Below are 20347 nucleotides of genomic sequence, written 5' to 3'. Positions count from 1 at the left end.
TGACGTGCCCCACCCGGAGGGAGGAGCCAAGCATTCCATCCTGGATATAATCTGAGATTCTGAACACCAGAGACAACCTTTCCACTGGATTCCCAGAGGATGGGAGCTACACAGCCACCACTGGACCTTCTGAGGAAGAGCAGGCCCCTCTACAGGATCACTGCTTCAACAGAACCACATCCATCACTTCAGGAGGACTGCAGCCACCATCTTATCAGACTGCCACCACCACCCTGACTAACAGGGTGTCAGGTTGTATCCTGACTCTGTCAGTTTAACCCAGTGTTTTCTGCCTTTGTTTTTTTTTTTTTTTAATTTCTCTATTAAATTGTTATTCTGACTTGGTGCCTCCCACTGGTTGGTTTTCAAACTAGTACAAAAGGAAAACCCGTTTATCAGAGTGTGATAAAATTGCAAAATCTCTCATTGGGAGAAGTATTTCTCCAGAGATTTCTCAAACTTCAGCTGAAGACAAGTACAGAGGTGCCTGTGTTGACAGAAGAAAATAATTGTTCTACACATCTGGAAAACAACTGCAGAATCAAACAGCCTGGTAGCAGATGTTCCATCAATATGTTGGAACAGCTCAATGGCAGTTTAAAAATGTTGCTACATAAATAAATGAATGAAACAACAGAAAAAGAAAAAAAAAAGGAAAAAAGAGAAAGATTTTAAGATTCTGAGATTAGATCCCAGCAGATGAAACATTTCAATCTTAACCAGTAGTATGCCTTGGAATGCAAATAATCCAATAGAAATCTAGCACATCAAGACAGTATGCTTTTCACAAGGAAGGAAAGAAGCACTAATTTACTAAAACTAGTGTTCAATAACTACTTGTAAAAAAGATTTTAGGTTGTGAAAACAATGTTAAATAAATACATGCAGTAAACACTGCTACATCTTTACAGAAATAATTAGTTACATGAAATTAATTACATATTCATATATTACATAATTATACTATAACAACAGGGAAATTTAAAGGCCAACAGCTCACAGGATATTTGCCCAAGAAATTTCTTGTAAGCCTAGAAAAGCAAAATTTCTGATGAACTCTGATAAACTACCACCAATAATAAGGCAGGTATAATGCTTGTGTATTTTTCAGTTACCCTTTCAGGTATTATACTCATGAAATAAAAGCTTTGCTGAGTCTGCTGAGTTCAACACATATTGACCTAACTTTTTGATCCTGTCTGAAAGCAGCTTCTAATTTCATTACAAGGCTGTAAAAATTTAATTCTGCTTGCTTGAACCTATACACCTCTGGTTCTGCATAAGCGTATGCTCATATTAGAATAGCTTTTACAGTAAATATAATTAACTAATTTCCCTTGAAAAATAAAGGAGTTTGATGCTTTTGATATTTTATTGGGGGCTCTGAATGACTGAAGGTCTTTCAAATTTCAAAGTCATCCTCTACAAATGAAAGTATATCAAGAGTCAAAAGACTTTGCTTTCACATTTATAATGGTTGCACCTCACCTAGAAAGCATTCCTATAACATAATTTCTCCTCATTACTTCAGAGTAGTGGAAGATCAATCACATTCATTTAAATTAATTATTAATATTTATAGGTGAAAATCTGGAGAAATTGAAATGTATTTGATACAAATTGTCTGAGGCTATTTGGAGATATTCAATTCAAGCTATACATTAATTTCTGAAATACTACAGAGTAGATACAGTTTTAGGTAATCTCAACACACATTCTGCCAAATCCAAGATTTTTGCATGTCTAAGGTGTCTTAGCTCTATCCCATTTGTCCCAGTTAGTATGTCTTTAAGAATAAAGCTTAGCTTTCAATTATGTGCTAAAGAACTGACCTGAAAAACAGATTATTCTCATATGCATTGATGCAGTATCTGTGGCAGCATAAAGAAATCCAACAATATGCCTTTTAAATATCCTGAAGAGAGCAAACATCCCTTAAACTCTGTGAAGCACCAAACCCTTGCCACAGCCTCAACACATCTGCAAAGCAGTGCCTCCCATACCTACTTCAAACTCAGCCAAGAGCTAAACCTCACACAGCTGTTCACCTATTGCCCACGCTGGGATGGGGGAAAGAATCAGAAGCAAAAAAGGTAGAAAACTTGTGGGTTGAGATAAAGTTTAATAGGGAAAGCAAGAGCTGCGCAAATCAAAGTAAAACAAGGAATTCATTCACTGCTCCCCATGGGCAGGCAGGTGTTCATGATCCCCAGGGGAGCAGGGATCCATCACATGTAATGGTGTCTTGGGAAGACAAACACCATCACTCCGAGCACCCTCTTCATTCTTCTCCCCTCAGCCATAGATGCTGATCATGGTGCTTTATAGCACAGAATATCCCTTTGGTAGTTGGGGGTCAGCTGCCTTGGCTGTGCCCTCTCCCTTGTGCACCCCTAGCTAAATTGCTGGTGGGGTGGTGTGAAAGTGATGTTCAGCATTACCTAAAATATCCCTGTGTTATCACCAGTGTTTCCAGCACAAATTCAAAACACAGCCCCATACTAGATACTGTGAAGATTAACTCTACCCCAGCCAAAAGCAGCACCAACGTATTCCCTCCAAACTGTCTTTTTACTCTGCTGTACGACACAAAACAAAGCTCTGAATATAAAACTGTGTCTGTTTGCATAATCATTTTGCAAACTAATAATTTCACTGTGAATAACTCCTGATAAAGTTTATAGCATGCTTATACTTAATTAATCCATTATTACAAGTGAAAGCCAAACATGGGTTAAACACTTCCTAACACAGTGGAAAACGAATCTAGGATTATTTAAATAGTTGTAAGCTTTGGATACCAACATTTTCCTTCAACACAGATTGTTTATATATTATTAATGCAATAGACTTTGTGGATGAAAAGAGTAATGATCAAATACATTGCCTTCAGGTTAGCTGCGAGCCCAGACAGAGGGAAATGAGATGGCAAAGAGGGAAGGAGAAAAAAAACAAAAGGCAGATTGAGTTGTGAGTTACGTACCTATTTTGCTGAGCTGTTAATGAACATTTCCTATCACAATTGTAGTTTATCTAACTACATGACAAACAGAGAAGGCTTACTTAACAAACAGTTTAAGATTATAGATCTTCTGTGGGGTTTTTTTGTCTCTACTGAAAAAAAATTATTGTATAACCCATTTTCAAATAAACTGTTTTTCAGCAGTCAGTGAGGAAGCGTGTGCTAATTTGCCTGACCTATTATCTCTGGCATCTTTTTGTTTGTGGTCTTTGCTTTTAGAAGAATTGGCATTAATTATAAGTAGGAAAGTAATTTGAAATGTCAGTTCAGAATTTTACAGCTTGGAACAGCTCATCCTTCAATAATTAAGTCAATAAAATTAACTTAATTTAATTTAAACAGCAATGCTTCTTTTTAGACCTTACGGAGTGATTACAATTAGTATTTCATAATTACTATTTTATTGATGTCCATACACTGGATTGCCAGGTGTCATCAAGACACACCGATGATTGGAAGTAATTTGATAAACATTCAGAAATGTTGCATTAATGGCATGCCTCCCAATTATGCATTGAGTTAATGAATGCATTTAAATGTTATGGAGATGAATTTAAAGGACAGCTCAGCCTTAATTACTATACCATTTCCTCCCTCTTCCCATTCTAATTATAACTTCAGTAGTTATCACCTTTTAGTATACAAATATCATATTCCTCTGTAAATGTAGAAATAGAATACTTAGGTTATTTTTATTTTTTTTTAAAGGGTGCTAACAGTGCTAAAATAACAAGGGGTTGTTTCCCTGTAAAACAAAGACGTCTAGAAATTGAGAAATGGTCTTTTAGCAGTCCTCCCTCATTGACATTTAATTTTCTTAAAGACTAACAGGCAAAATAGGGCAGAGAGTCAATATCTTAAATTTTCCCCCTATTCATTGAAGAATGCTGAGAAATAATGGAAGAGTTAGCATCACTGACCAGCAGGGTGTTTGAAAGTACGTACAGGCAGGTAGGGGAAATCTTACAGCTCTGTTGCAGCATAATTTAACATCAAGGAGATGACCCTGAATGCTTTGAAATCCATGGCTCCTGAAACCCACAATGGCTTTGCTCTCACATGGAAATGATTTGGCCCTAGAAGCACTTGTCATTACTAGTGCTTCCTCAGAAGATTATGGCAAGGAGGACACTAGTCCTGAACTCAGTGAATCCCCTGGAAGTTTATTCTCTTGTGAGCACCGGCAAACCCAGCTTTTAAAGAAAATCGAAACAAAATTGCTATCTCTAAGGGACAGAGATGAATCATCAACTACCAGATGGCTAATTCGTGGCTCCAATTTCTTAACTCTGACATGTTTAAAGGGACAGCTGATGGAAATGGATACCAGGAAACATCCCTATAAAATTGTCTTTGCCGTTAGAAGATACTTTCCAAACCACAAAACCTACTCTAGCACAGAAAAGAGACTTAGGAAGAACATGAAGGGTTTGCTATCAGGCATTCTGGAGCTTTATAAGAGAGATACAGTTTGCACAAATCCCCTAACACATTATGAAACTGGAAGGAACAGAAGTATGTGATGTCCAAGGGCACTATGACATTGCAACCTGCCAAAAATAGTCTGTTGTGCTTCTTGATGTCTTTACATTTCTTAGAGCTTTAAAGGTCCTGATAGTATACAGTGAGCACTATCTGCATGGAAATAGAGGAAAAGGAATATTAAATAACATGACCTGACTAGAACTTAAAATTTATTAATTGCTACCTGGTCCAATTCTCTAATTCCTCTCTCTCTCCTTCCTTAGTTTTCTATCTAGTCTCTCCCAAAGTTCTCATAGATTTTCAGAGAGTACTTTTGTTTGTTTGGGGCTTTTTTGACCAATGTTTTCAATGTATATTATTGACAGTGGAGAACAGGTAGTTTTGAGAAGAGAAAGATCGAGTTTGCTGCTTCACTCTAGAAAAAGAAATTATTGCTAAAGATACTGCGGAACCAAGACAGTGTCCCTAAATAAAGATTTAAATTCTACCTACTCCCACCCTTGCACAGCTAAAGCAGTGCTGTCTGTGGTGAGAGACTCTTTCTTCTGTGCTGAAAAGGCAGCATCTGGAAGAGAGCTGACTGCACAAGTGGTACCAAGAACAGGCTGAGGCAACACCAATTCAGCATTCTACTTCATGTGTCTGCTCCTAAATTATATGTGTATCCACACTGAAGAAATAGGATGTGTCCAAAAGAGGGTGATCTGACAGGAAGATATATTTATTAGACTACACAGGCTTCCCACTGCATTTATGTAAATCCTTGTAAATCCTTTGTCCTTTGCACTTGTGCAATTTTTTGAAGTGCAGTGAAAAGGAGGGCAAGTATATTCAGCATTTATTATTTGCTATGACAAACATGGGAATTTCTTCTTGTTCAAACATGTTGGCATGTGAGTGAACTGTGGGCATGTGTGTTCAGGTCCCTTCCCACCAGTCACAAAAAGTCTTGGATGTGCACCACTCAGCAAAAATCAGGTGCATCGTGGAAAACAAAGGCTATACTATTCCAGCTTGCCTAAATTTATTAAAAAGGCAGGATAGGAAAAGAGACCTTTCCTGCACACCTGTAATAGTGATTACAGTTATAGTTAAACAGCATTATGTTTCACTTCTATTCATGGACTAAGCCACAACTCTCAGTAATGGAACAAGAGGCTCAAAGTGATTCTTCTATAGCACTTAGAATCATCTCTGCTTTTCCCTCCTACATGAAAGTGCAATTTGTCTTTCAGCATTTGAGTTTCCCTTAAGAGCTTGTATTTTAGACCAAAAAAAGCCATTGCACTTTGCTAACTAGTGGTGTACTGAATGTGACAAAATCACAATCCAAGTACTTTCTAAAGACTCTGAAACCAGACAATTAACAAAGTGACCCCTGTTTTTAAAAAGCAAATGCGCCTTTAGAGACCTTACCTAAAATCTTTTGGACTTCTGAGTTGGGAAATAACTGATGCTACATAGGCCAGTGGTAAAAGTGTTCAGTACAAAACAAATTGCCTAGACTCACCACATGTGTCCGATTAAAGTAGCGTAATGTCACTGGGTTTTAGATCAGGATTTATTTTAGAAGGCATTCCTCCCAATTTTTATGAAATATGCATTGAAAACAACACATGAGTAAATTACTGTAAGACTAGAATCCTACACACTGAACTATTTACTTGTTGCCTTAATTTAATCACAAACGAGCCAAAAAACCTAAAGTACATTAAAAGTCATGTGTGATTATCTTACATTTTCTAAAATTTATGTATTTTCTCAAAGTCAGTTGGCAAATATACCTTTCTGGGGCACCAAGATACTAAAACTTTGGAATGGCAAAAAGTTAGTGCAGGGCCTTATAAAGGGGAAGGGTTTCTTGCATTTGCATCTTTAATCAAGATGTCATTTGCACTTACAAGCACCAATAAATGCACAGGAATTGTCTGGCCAGGTTCACACATATAATAAAGAAGGAAAAGAAAAAAAAGAGATAGCAGCTGTCAGGTTGTCACCACATGACGAGTTTCTCTTTACTGCTGACAAATCACCTACAGTGTGGTCCTATCAAAGTGCAGACTTTCATACCTTAATACAGACAACATTTCTCCATTTTACTGCAGTGAACACCATCCTGGAAGCTCTGTCCTGGAAATGGTGCTCTCCACCACCAACACAAGCCGGTCTTAACCCCTGTTAAACACATATTTGCACATTCCCTTCTGTATTGTGTTCATACCAAGTCTTCATATGTTTTTACAAAGCTCTAGAGAATTCATTAATTCAGAATGAAGGTTCTTGTTAAGAATCTCTTGTACTCCATTCTAGCACGGGGCCTTTAAATAATCTAATTTGAAGCTAATATTTCTGTTAGTTTCAAGTTCTATTAGTTTCAAGTTCACCAATATTCAACAGTTTCACATTTATAGATGTAAGCCTATCTAAAAGAAAAAAAAACCCAACCCACAGAATTCAACTCCCCAGTTCATTACAAGCTGTGATTTGTATCCAATTTCCATGAAACATTGTGCAAACAGTGAACCATTCCTGACTGTATTTTTTTTTCCCTTGTAAACCAGCCTGTGTTTTGGCTTTAATCCCCTGTATAAAATCAAAACGTAATAACAAGCTCTTTGAGCAAAATGTCATTCTGTCTAGCAACTGAAGCTGCAGCACCAAACTGTGCTAACTAGATCACTGACAGTTCAGCACTGTCAATAAATGACAGTATTGGTATGAGTAATGTGTATACTTAAGGCTACATGTAATGGGAATAAAGTGTTCTTCTATTGTCAAAAGTGTATCATTTCAGAATCTTCATAGCAGAAGCTTGCTCGATAGCTCAGCAGGCTGGCAGACAAGGGAGCCAGCAGATAAAGACCAGCCTAGTGACAGGTATAGCTGTTACATATTTCTGGAACATCATGATCTAACTGCAACCTTATTAGATAAACAGAGGTGAAAGGGAAAAAGAAAAAGAAAACAGACCTTTAAAAGGAATTGCCTCAAGCTTACAGCTGGCAGTACATGTACTGGAGACAGCATAGTTCTTAGCCCAATGACAGAGGGTTGACGACAATCATAATGAAGAAAGTCTAGTTTTGGTCTCATACCCGCAGCATTACATCCAAGTTAAAACCCAAACAAATGCTACCACCCTCTCAAAAACCCCCAGCCAGTTTTCATAATGTTATTTTAAAAATCATTTAGAGTACCATCACTATCTGTATTCGGTCAGTTGAGCGCTTCTGATGATATTCAAATATGAGGCCTGATAACCTGAAATCAAGCCCTGGAAGTCATTCTGTTTTCTTACACAAGCCCCTCTCTTCTTCCCCCCAGGCTGTTGAGGACATTTACAGCTACACAGGGAGGAACATAATATTGCTGCTATACTGTTTGTCCTTTATCCCAGGAGAAGGAGAGCTAAAAGAGACACATCTGGAAGGTGTGACTGACACATTAAGAAAAAAAGACTGTGAAAGTGCCTAGGGAAAAGTTTAATTTATTAGAACAGCTGTCCTAGTTACGCCTCTTTCATGGCTACTGACGTAGCCTTTATGTTGATCTCGCTCAAGTTCATTGAGCAAAGCTTTCTCACTGGGGTGGGTTGACCTTGACTGGCTGTCAAAGCCCCCCCAGCCACTCTCACAAATCCCCTTCCTCAACAGGGCAGGAGGGGAACTATGTAATCTGGAAGAGCTCATCAACCAAGACAAAGACAAGGAGCATTTATCAGTTACCGCCACAGGCAAAACAGGCTCATCTTGGGGAAAACTAATGTAGCTAATCACCAGTTAAAATATATAGTTGAATAGCAAGAAACAAAGACAAAATATCTTTTGCCCTCCTTCCCAGGCTCAACTTCACTTCTTCATCCCTAATTTTTCTGCTTACTGCTTGAGCACTGAAGGAGCCATGGGGAATGGAGGTTGTTCTCCATGGGGGTCAGCTGAGACGCAAGAGGTAGAAACTGAAGTTCCACCAGAACATGAGGAAGGACTTCCTTATTGGGCTGTGACTGAGCAGTGGAACAGGTCACCCAGAGAGGGTGTGGAGCCTCCATCACTGGAGATATTCCAGAACCATCTGGACACAATCCTGTGCCACATCCTCTGGGATGACCCTGCTTGAGCAGATGACCAATGTGGTCCTTTCTAACCTGACCCATTCTGGGATTCTGTGTAATATGGGACGCTGTGTCTCTTGTCAGTCTATGTATGACATTTGTCTCCCTTACTGCTGATGACAGGTTTTAGCAAGAAGATACTAAGTGTTATAATTAATAGCTTAAGACCTACACAAGTAGGTCACGTTCAAAACTTTCCATCTGTATGCTTTTCCCTCTGTTGTAAAGTCTTGGATATATGCAAATGGTACCAAAATAAGGCTCCTTATAATATCTTCCTCTAGAATTTCTAAGGCCTTAAACCATAATTTCTTTTTTCTGGGGGGGGGGGGGGTGGGGAAGGGGAAGAAGAGTTTCTCTCTCTGATCAACAAAGTGACAAAGGAAAAATACAGGTTTGGGAGTTGAGCATTGAATATTCTCCTAAGGAATTTAAGCTGAGAGATTTTTAATGTGATTTTACTGGTAACACAAAGGAAATGAAAGCAAAGCAAATTAAGCTAAATTTAGTCCACTGCAGAACAAACTGTTCAGGAATAAAAAACATTGGATATGAGGTACTCCTATGATGAATAGTATTTTTTGCTCTCTATTTAGCAACTACCATCCTAACTCCCTAAACCAAGAATCAACAGGAAAAATAATGAAAAAGGCTTTTTTTCCTCACCTTAGTGATTCCCTGTGCTTTTACTACTATCTTTAGTTAATCCAGAAGACAGCACTGGGTACAGCACTTTAAAGCCATCACCCTCTAGGGATTGGAAATCCGTTGGAGAAACAGTAAGGATCTGCAGATACAGCTCATTCTACGGGAATGCCATGTTTACTTCTACACACTTGGTCTTCAGAAAGTAATTTGCTGGAATCTACTTTAAGTTTTAAACAAGTCTCATGACATTTCAAAGTGTCAACAGTTCCCTTTATTAAAAGAAAACAAGACAACATGATACCAAAACCAGCCTAAGCCTTCTCTATCATTTGGTTGCTCTTGAGCTTTCTTGGATCAAAAGACCACATAGCTCTTATAGGACTGTAGTTTGATGCACCTCACAGAGCAGTACCTAAATGTAAAAGACTTTTATAGGGTTCAAGCTCCTGTTTCCAGGGTGAAACCAGGGTAAAGGGAGAATAAAAATATATTTTTTCACCTAGTGTAATTGTGTCCATTTTGGGGTGGGGAGCTTCATCTGTGTTGTAAGGTTTTAGCTAAATAAGTACAGTTTGATTTTGTCATTTATTTTAGAATAGATAGATTATTTGGGAAATGTAACTGTGTGTTTGGACAAGAGATGGGAAGAGCTCTTCACTGCTCTCAAGTAGCCCATGACACTGCTTGGAAAACAAAAAGACTAAAAAGCCACAAAACTAAAGCACAACATCCTCATACCCCTGAATCACACCTTATTTCCCAGTGTGAGAGGAAATCAGAACAAATAAAGAGCTGAACAACTCCGGAGAGATATGTGCATTTGGTTTACCTTTGATAAGTTCAGTCTGGCAGTCAGTTACACAGGACTAACATCAAGATACAGGAGATCTAGGACTGAAGAAATGAGACAGAGGTCAGAATATAGCATTAAATTACTGACAGAGGTTCAGGGAGCAATACACATGTGGACATGAAATTTCCCACAACAGTTATTAAAAAGAATCATGAACCTGAAACCTTACAGTTTACAAGAACCTACACAGAAAAAAAAAATGATTAGGGAAGTTGAAGAAGAGTAGAGGGAAATAAGTTAAAAAAATAATCAGAAAGTGTTAACAGTATGAGTTTAAGGAATCTGCTATTTCTGCACAAGCAGAGAAAGTATGGCTAGAGTGTACCACAAATTTTGGAAAAGCTGTTCGTGTTTTGCAATGGCTATAAGAAGAGATATGTTGAATGAAAGCTGAAAAGAAGCTTCAGGCAAATGCTTTAAGCACTGAATTCAAAGGGCAAAAGAAAAGAAAAAGGAAGAGTTGATATTCTGCAGTAACAGATTATGATTTGAAGAAGGGAAACAAAGACAATGCTTGTCCCGTTTGTGAGGCAGTCTGAAATGATACAAAATCAACTGGATTTAAAGATGAGATTCCCAAACTAGATTTCATTACTTCTAATAGTTCTTCAACATTGATACAGGAAACATCAGAAATACAAGTATACTTGCTGGATAAGCCTGAATTGATGTGTTAAGGATTGATCTCTTTGGACACTTTTCTGTTTATACTCTTACATATAGCATTTCATCATATAATTTTAATGGTGGTAATAGTTCTACTCTACTTGTCTTTAATAGTCTTTCTAGAAAGAAGTTTATATTATGAAAGAAAAGTAAGGAACATGCTATTAAGGAACATGCTAGGAAAGAGATATATCCACAATGTAATTTTTAGATGCAAAAATTTTTCTCTCTGTCTTAAACATAAAAGGAATCACAATCCCTGTGTCTCATGAATCAAATAGAAGGAAAAAAAAAATCTGGCTTGACACTTGCGTGGGACAGCTTTTTGCTCTACAAATACACCTGAACAATGAATTCAAACAGGGTTTTATCTTGTTTCAATCAGAAAGCTGATGTAGACAAAACGCTGCATTTAATAGCATTATGGCTCAGATATATGCTGACAAAACCCTGAAAATTCAAAAGCAAGAGCATCTTTTAAATTACTTATTTAAATTTGAAAGGTCTGGCTTTTGTGGTTTGCTTTGTTTGTATGCTTGGAGCATGGCTTTTCTCTTTTGTCCAATTTTAATATATAAATTGTACTTTACAGTCTCCAAAGGTTGTGAAACCTTTCTAGCCTCCCTGGATGGCAGACAGATGAATGATTCATGATAGCTGAATTAATTCTGAGGATTTTTTAAAATGTTTACAATTTAAATGGTTAACCTCAGTTTTGCAACATATGATTTAAACAGTCTTCAGGGCTCTTAGGTATACATATTTTGATAAACTTAACAATTACATAAAATCATTTACTACTACAGACAATAGTAGCTTCTATCCTTTGTCTAAATTCTTTCATTTTGTGGATTATAAATCCTGAGACCAACTGTTCCAAAGGCAATATTAAAATCTTTTAATGCTAATTCAGTTACTAGGCACATGTCCTACACTGATGTGTCTAAAGATCATAATGAAATTTTAATTGCAAAGAAAAGAGCATTTCTAAAATGAAATAATGTTTTTCATTTCTACAACACCCAGGGGCAATAATTCACTTATAGACTAATGGCCTGTAAAATTCAGCTTGTTGACTGTTAACTGCAAAATTCGAGCAGTGTGCAAGAACGTGAAATGCTTCCTGTAGAATACTGGCTTTAGAATCATATAATGGCCTGGGGTGGAAGAGACCTTAGATTTAACCTGGTTCCAACATCCTGCCTTGCTCAGGGACATTTTCCACTAGACCAGGTTGCTCAGAGCCCCATCCAGCCTGGCCTTGAACACTTCCAGGGATGAGCCATCCCCAGCTTCTCTGGGCAACCTGTTTTGGTACCTCACCACCCTCATAGTAAAAAATTTCTTCCATATATGTCACCTAAATTCTCCCTCTTTCTGTTTGAGCCCATTATTCTTTGCTCTGTCACTACAGTCCCTGAGGAAGTTCCCTCTGGCTTCCTTGCAGGCTCCCTTCAGATACTGGAAGGTTACTGTGATGTCTCCACCCAAACTTCTCTAACTCTGGAGGCTGAAGTCAGTTTATTTAGTTCTTCATCCTTAGTAGGTCAATATATGTTCCCCATCTTACTTCTTGGTTTTACCCTGACATTAAAAGTAGCAGCAGATACTGAAACTTGCGTTCAGCACCTCGCCTCACTGCCTACAGCAACCTGTAGACATCATCCTGGAGATCAACTTTGTGAATGTGTGCACTGCTTCAGGATTTGTGTGAACAGAAAAAAAGAAGATAAATTTTCTAGCTCTGAAAAATTCACAGTCTTGTTTGCAAAGATAGAAGGTGCATGCACATGTAGGGAATACCTATGAGATTTTAAGTGCATCATGTTCAGACAACTTGCTGGTATAGGAAAAGCTAAATACCCTCTCACCTCAGACTGTGTCCATATGCACTATTACTGTTATGCATGACATATATACTCATCAGTTGATCTCCCTCTGTCTGTCGTGTTCTTAAAAGTCATAAATGCAGGGAAGTTTCTCCAAGGAAGGTGGGAAAAGCACAGCTTATGTTAGGGCAAAATTTTTCATAAGTACTCACTCATTAAAGGACAGAATGTCACTTGGGGATATGAGAAACATAGCACTGAGCCAATTTAGAATGAAAGTGCTAATAGACAAATGGATTTCCCACACCACCACCACTACATTGGGGAATAACATATCAGGTGCGAGATCAAGGGTCAGCCTGGATACAGAATCTGCAGCTCCTAAAGTTCACAGAAGAATCACAGCCTGGGAAAATAAGAACTCTGCTTTCAACTGGCCAGGGAAATCTGACCCTTACTCGAATAGAGCTACACAGTGGGTTAGAGACTGCATGCTAATAATTTGCCTTTCACATATATTTGTACAGATATATTTTCTACACATGTAGTTTCACAAGTTCTTTAAAGAAACTTTGAGTGTAAGTACTTATGTAAGGAGAATCTATCTTAAATACACATACATTTTTTTCTGATTAAAGAAAAATCCCTGGATATATAGCATAACAATGTCCCACAAATTTTTAAAATATTTTTTTAGATTTAGAATTGCAAAGCATGAATCTAAACCATGGTGTCCTATTGGACATTTTGATTCTGTTAATCACCTTCAAATACCAACACTGTAAACTATGACTGCAAAGACAACTCATCTAATGAGTTCCAAAAGACCAAAAAAAAAAAAAAAAAAAAAAAAAAAAAAGAAGAAACCCTCAACCTCCCTCCCTCTAAACCACAAACAAGAAACTTATTACTAAAACACAGAAACTAAACTGAGAAAGCCTGATTTCCCATGTTGAAAGTGCAGGAAATAAGGCTTTCTAATAATTGGGCTATCAAGTTATTGATTAAATCTATAGCCAGGATCCTCTCACGTGAATATATAGCTAAAAACATAGATCTTGTTTTTCTGGGTGGAAAGTTTGCTTTTGTAGGGCATGACTAGCAGGTTAAATTAAAAGTAGAGATTCTTTAATTCAAATACTTTGGAACTATACCTTGTGGGTTGTTTTCCATTTTGGAACATATTATGGAAAAAAAAGTCTAGTTTAATAGTTCTCCTTTCTTAGTTCCACTACTTGTGCCTGCACAATCCTTTTGAAACTTGACCTGTCTACATGCCCATCAAATATCATGAGACTGACCTGATGTTATGGAAATTTTACAGGCCAGCCACCGTAACAAGATTACATTCTAGGATCCCGCTGAGTTAGGAAGCCAAGAAGAGACTTTCTTATAAAGCTCACTTTATTAATAGTGCTACAGCTTGAGCTGCGTGCCTCCAAAGAGGGAACCTGAACAAAGAAATCCCTGCGTAGTTGTGCTGCTACAATTCAAGTTTCCTGCCCCTAAAGCAATAGTTTGGACCTGGGGTCTTACACCTTATTGGTTTGTTTGTTGTTTCATGGGGGAAGATATATTTTTCTGCAAGATAAAGTGTTTCTCTCTCCTGTTTTGCCCCCTCTTAGGCTGGTTTGAATGGGTTCTGTGGTTGTCTTTTCAGCAGCTGCAGTACAGTTGTTATAGTTCATGTATCACAATCTATAGGCTTTGCCTGCTCATGCAAACTACTATTGCTAATTATTCTTAATTATATAATGGTCCTCTCCAGAACAGTCCTGCCATTGTTTTTATTAACATTCAGGTTATTTATTATATGGGAGCAGAATATTTGTAGCCTCAAAGATGTAAGCACTATTGACTACAGCAAGTGTTACAATGTTAAACACAAACAGTATGACAAAGATTATTATAAAAATCAATAACCCATAAAGAATTCATTTTGCCCAGGCTCTTAAATCTGATATCCAGGAGATGAGCCAAGACCATACGTCTTGTAAGCCTGTTGAAGTATTATCCAACAGCATTTTATGCATTAATTTTACTTGCTACCAAAACTTCCAGACATCAGCTGAAATCCTCCCATTCTGGTCAACAAACATTCAATGACTGGTATTAATGATTGTACACACTCCCCCACGTGAGGCTAAGAAAGTGTCTACTGACATTCTATTTTTCAGTGAAATTTCAGAGAGTTATGAAACTTTTTTTTGGAATGTCACAATTGCATCAGCAGTATTATTGCATAGAGTTTCTATTGACACTATTGAAATGTTAACTAAGGCCTTTTCTAATTCACTCACTTCCAATCAGATAAGAAAGCATAAGGAGTGGAATGCAGTTGGACTTCCTACTAATGAATTACTACATTTGGTCCTATCAACAAATGTTTGTACCATGATCCTGATATCACAGCTAAATTTGAGAACAAAAATATCAGGAGTTGAGGCTCCTAAGACACAAATTCCTGACCAATCTCCTGGTAATTTTTTGTGAGCTCTCTTACTACATGTCCCAGATCACCCTTTGCCTTCAGGTACAGGCCAAGGTACCTGGAAAAGTCCCCAGCTATTCCTGTCATTTATATGCCTGTTGTTTGGTTACAACCACCAAGGTTGCTCACAGGAGTAGTATTACTACAGTAGCATAAGTTGAGTGGGGCAGGTGCAACGTTTTACTTGCTGCATATTTGTTCTTTGCTTCTGGGACTGCCACCTCCCACTGTTGTGAGTGCGTGTGGTCTTGGTGGGAAGTAAAATCTGAACACAGCGTAGTCCATGAGACATTATTTGGTACAGGGATCCCTAATGGAGGAGTGCTTGAAGCTGAGCGGCTTGGAAGGAAAGTACGTATCCAATAGTGAGTTTTATTAGTAATTTGGACGATGGTTTTTGACCCGTTGAAATAAAAATTTTCCCTCCTTGTAACAAGGCTGCATAAATTTAGGTACTATCTCATGTAAAAAAGCATGGCAAAGGTTACCAATTTTATAAGTAAGATTTACATAATTTCCTCAGGCACTTGGAAACCTCACACCCAAGTAGGTCTGGAAAAAAAAAACCTATTTCAGTTTTTAAAACAATGACCATGGTGGATTCTTCCTGCACTTGTTGCTGTTCATCCACTGAATGACCCTTTGACAACCACTTAACATGCAAGTGATGGATCCAAGCTTCCTGTCCTCTAACTTTTACAGCAAAGTAAGAATTTAATAAGACTGTCTTCAGCCACTCCCACATTCCAATTTAGATTTATGGGAAAACACTTTTAATAAAATTTTATCTCCAGGCTGCAAATCATGTGCCTGTATCTCCAGAGATGTGGGTTAGTACCACTAATCATGATCCCTTTTAATTTTGAAACTTTCCTGTAAGTTTAAGACATAGTGTGTCAAATGCTCATCTGCATTCAAGAAGATGTTTTGGGCTGGGATATAAGTTCCCAGTATAGACAAGTGTCTCCCAAAAAGAACTTCATCAAACAATAGTCCACAGCACTGTCTTGGGGCATTTCAAATGTCCCATAAGGTTAAGTTTAATGCTTCAGGCCATTTTAACCCTGTATATGTGCAAATTTTAGCTGTTCTCTCCTTAATAGTGAAGTTATCCTTTCTACCTGTCCAGATGTTTGAGGGTGATAAGGGTCTGCAATCTTTTTAATTCCTAAACTTTTATAAAATCAATTTATTGTTTCTGCTGTGAAATGTCACCTTCTTCTGATTCAGATACTTGTATTCTATACCTAGGAATAATTTCTTTAAGGAGACCTTTTATTGCTCTCCTAGTGTCTGCTTTTCTTACTGGGAAAGTCTCCACCCATACTGATAATTGGTGTCCTATAACTAGCAAATATTTATATCTACATATTGTGGACATAACAGCATTGCTTACATGAAGTCTTCAGAACGGGGAAAAAAGTTGATTTCCACAGGCTTTATATTTCACAATTTCTTACAGGTAGGACAGGCATTAATAATTATTTTAGTGGCTGCATAGACCCTCAGTGCCACCCATACTTGTAGCACTCAATTAGCCGCTGCTTCCAGTACTCTGTGAGCTTTACTATGGAACCATTTGGTCACAGTAATTTTTTGAATAAGACAGGTTTTCCCTCCCATTTTCCATATTGTCTTCATCTTCTACTGTTTCCCATTTTCTCCAATGTTCTTTGCCGGTCCTGTTTGATTGATATATAGTTTTCTTGGATGGTCAAAATTGGACCTCAAGTTCTTGTCTAAAGCAATTGCCATGATCTTTACCACAAGTTGGCAAGACACAGGTTTTGCTGCTATATCAACTAGGGCATTCCCTTTCCTAATTAGAGCACCCCTTGTACAGGCTGGCCAGTAAACTACAGCAATCTCTTTGAGGCATTGGAAATGGTTTCATCATTTCTCAGTAAATTGCTGGGAGCTACTGATCTCAAAGGAGTGACTGGATTGGGTCTTACTACTCAATCTGTGTTGAGAAATTCCTCAAACTTTACAAGGATTTTTTGCCTCTCCCATTACTAAATGGTATGTATTACAGCGCCCTGTACATCTGAGCTCCTGCAAGATAGACCTGATAGCTGCAGTCTCCATAATGAGACTTAAGTCCATTTTTTGTGGCTACAGCATAAGACAAATGCATTTCTAATCTGTTACTTGTTTGAACCATCCAAATAGTTTACCAGCTGCAAGTGCTGACATTTCCTTAGGGGGTAATTATTTAAGAATTAGTACTTTCAGTATTCATCCAACTTTACTGTCCACTACCAGTCTGCATTCTATTAGAGCACATTTTTCACCACTTGCCTCCTTTTAGTTTACATTTAAGTACCTTGGCTTGTATTTCTGTTTGCTTCTTTGTTATCTTCTCAGTTGGCACTACCAACTCTTCTCAATTTATGACAAGCTGTGAATGTCATTAACACTATATCCCCCTCCCACTTCCACAGCAATAATGATGATGATATGCAAATGACTAGTTCTAGCCTATTGAAGTAAATAAGTCTTAACTCTGATTTACATAACTTGGAAAAAAGCCCCTGAAGAACACTTGTCAAGTTTTTCCACTTTGATAGAGGTACTTGAACTCGCTATTTACTTTTTCAGACAGTTCTAATACAGATCACCATTCCAGAATAACAAGTGTTAAAGCTTAAGAGAATGAAACCTCCAGTCTCCCAAATGGATTCATTAAAAAATTCAAACAAAATGGAAGCATATTTCTTCTAGATATTCAAACATTGTGCTGATATTTATGGCAGTTTCATTTACAAATGCAAGTGTTTATTGTACATGTGCACATCAATGGTGTTAGATGTTAAGGATACTTCAACTCCATCAACAAAACTTTGAAAATATGGTTTATTATATCTGCTGTGGTAATTTCTGCACTTTGTTGAATTACTACAGTTTGGTGTGTTTGGTTGGGGGGTTTGTTTTGTTGTTTGCAGGTTTTTTTTTAAGCCAAGTCCATTCTTTATAAATCTATGACCATTACTTGACAGCAAAATAAAAGGTTTACAGTGGCACACAGAAACCACTGTTTATGCATCAAACATCATGTGAGAAGGGGAGAATTCACTGGTGCTCATGTCATTGTGGGATTTATCCACCATAATTTACAGACAAGAAACACCCTAACCTAAGCAGCATCAGCAGCTCCAGCTTTGATGTGCTGACAAATCTCAGGCAAGTCACAGTTTCTGATGCCCGGTTAGACCATGACAGGCTGGGAGTCATCTTCCTGACAGTTCCTTAACTCACACCTAGAGATCTGTGGTGCAATCCTACAGGGCTTATAGCCAGGGAAGAGAAACAGGAGTATCATGGGCATGACTCACATCTTTTCAGATGAAGATACTAAAAGAGGCTGAGATGAGCCTCCCCATGATGGCCTCTTCACTGACCACAACAGGGACCCATCATAGCTCACATAGACCAAGACATCCTTCATATTTTACAGCCAGAGAGGTCAGAACAAATCCTTCCCTCCACCTTCCCAGAAGTTAAATTGCTAGAAGGAGCTATGACTTAAACTGAGATTTGGCAGCATGGCACTGGAGCTTCAGCCTCTTTTTCTTACTTTAAGTCATCTGCCTATCTCTATCTGCCAGACCTCACTGTGATGCAGATGTGAATTAATTGTTTCAGTTATCTTACCTAATCTTAAATCAAGGCATATTGCTCAGAATTTTCTTGGCTTTTCCAGCACAACTGAAAATATAGAGTAGAATTTTTATAATCTGAACACACTGTATATTTACCACTTGTGGAAAAAAATGTCACGCTATTGCACTTGCAGGCATCACAACATGGAAACTGTCCATAATTTTTACCTCTCTGAAAATGACTGCTTTGTCAAAAACATGAGGTAAGAGAGGACAAGAATTTTGTATACACCAAATTACCCTGATAGACAAGAAAGTGAGTGTTCAATTAATTCAGACATTTAAGTAAATTTTGGAGTAATAAGTGTTTGCCATGTCTAGTTCTCCAACAGAATATTTTACTGAAATATATTTTTATTCTTTGAATTTTTGTGGTTTTTTCTACCTTCACATCATTTTATTCCGACCATCACCTTCTCTTTTAGATGAAAAACACACCCTAAGTCTTTAGATAACAGAGAAAGCAAGAAAAAAATTGGGTTATTTTCCCTTTTTAGCTCATTAAACCCAGACAGACCATATCTTGTTTGGTTCCCCCCAGCCCACTCTGATATTGTTAAGAACTAGATAAATACTCATTTTGGATTACAAATCCTGCATATTACCTATTGTAAATTACAGTATCTATTGGTGAATTCCCTTCATGCAGGGTTTTTATTTTCCAGACTCTGATTCAACATAAGCTTCAGATGTTTCAGTTAGTCAAAACTTCTTGTGGTACCTTCAAGATATCTGCAGTTCATTATGATAAATTGCACATACCTTGTACCATAGGTTTATGTCTATCCTTCCTTTGCCACAGAGCAGCATCCAGGATAAACAGAAAATTGTCCAGAAAGGAGAAGAAACCCAGCAGCCTGCTTCTCTAAAGGGTGTGCAGTCAGAACTGCTTATTACTGTCCCCTAAACTCGCTTTGACCATTTCAAGCTTCACTCATCGCTCTTCCTCTTTTCCCCCCCTTACAGTGACATCTCCACTAACCCCTTCCTGCTTAATTGTCAATGCACGTCCTCCAGAATTCCAGCTGCCCACGTCTCACAGTTTCCTCCTAGACATGTCTCTTCTTCCTTGTGCCCCAAAACCCTGTCCCACCTCCTCCTTGTTCCCAGAACTTATTTTCTTGCTTTTACAAAATTGAATTTTGTCCTATCCTTGAGATGTATCAGCATTGACTGCACTGCCAAGAAGTAATTAGTCAACAACATCTCTGAGACCAAGGTTAAATTAGTGCCACCTGTCTTTAAATAAACACAGTAAAATTTGTTCAGAGCAACAGCACAGAAGAGAGTGTCAGAATCGCTGTTTTCCAATAAATACATCCCTCTGTTACCTGTTGCAAAAACCCACAGACCTGTATATTCCAAACTCATGACAGCCCAAAACATTCCAGGATCATTCACGTTTGCCATTGGGGGTACAGTCATCAAAGGCCTGGGACAGCCAACACTAGATATCAGAGGTGATTATGTCTTAGCTACTTTAGAATTTTATTCTCTGTGGCTATTCCCCACCCCCCAGCCTACTCTGGATACAGCCCCTAGCAAGCCCAACACAGACAATAGCTTGGAATTAAGAAAGG

This window comes from Corvus brachyrhynchos, unplaced genomic scaffold (assembly GCF_000691975.1).
Source record: "Corvus brachyrhynchos isolate BGI_N302 unplaced genomic scaffold, ASM69197v1 scaffold231, whole genome shotgun sequence".
NCBI lineage: Eukaryota > Metazoa > Chordata > Aves > Passeriformes > Corvidae > Corvus > Corvus brachyrhynchos.
This window is presented reverse-complemented; position numbering follows the sequence as displayed.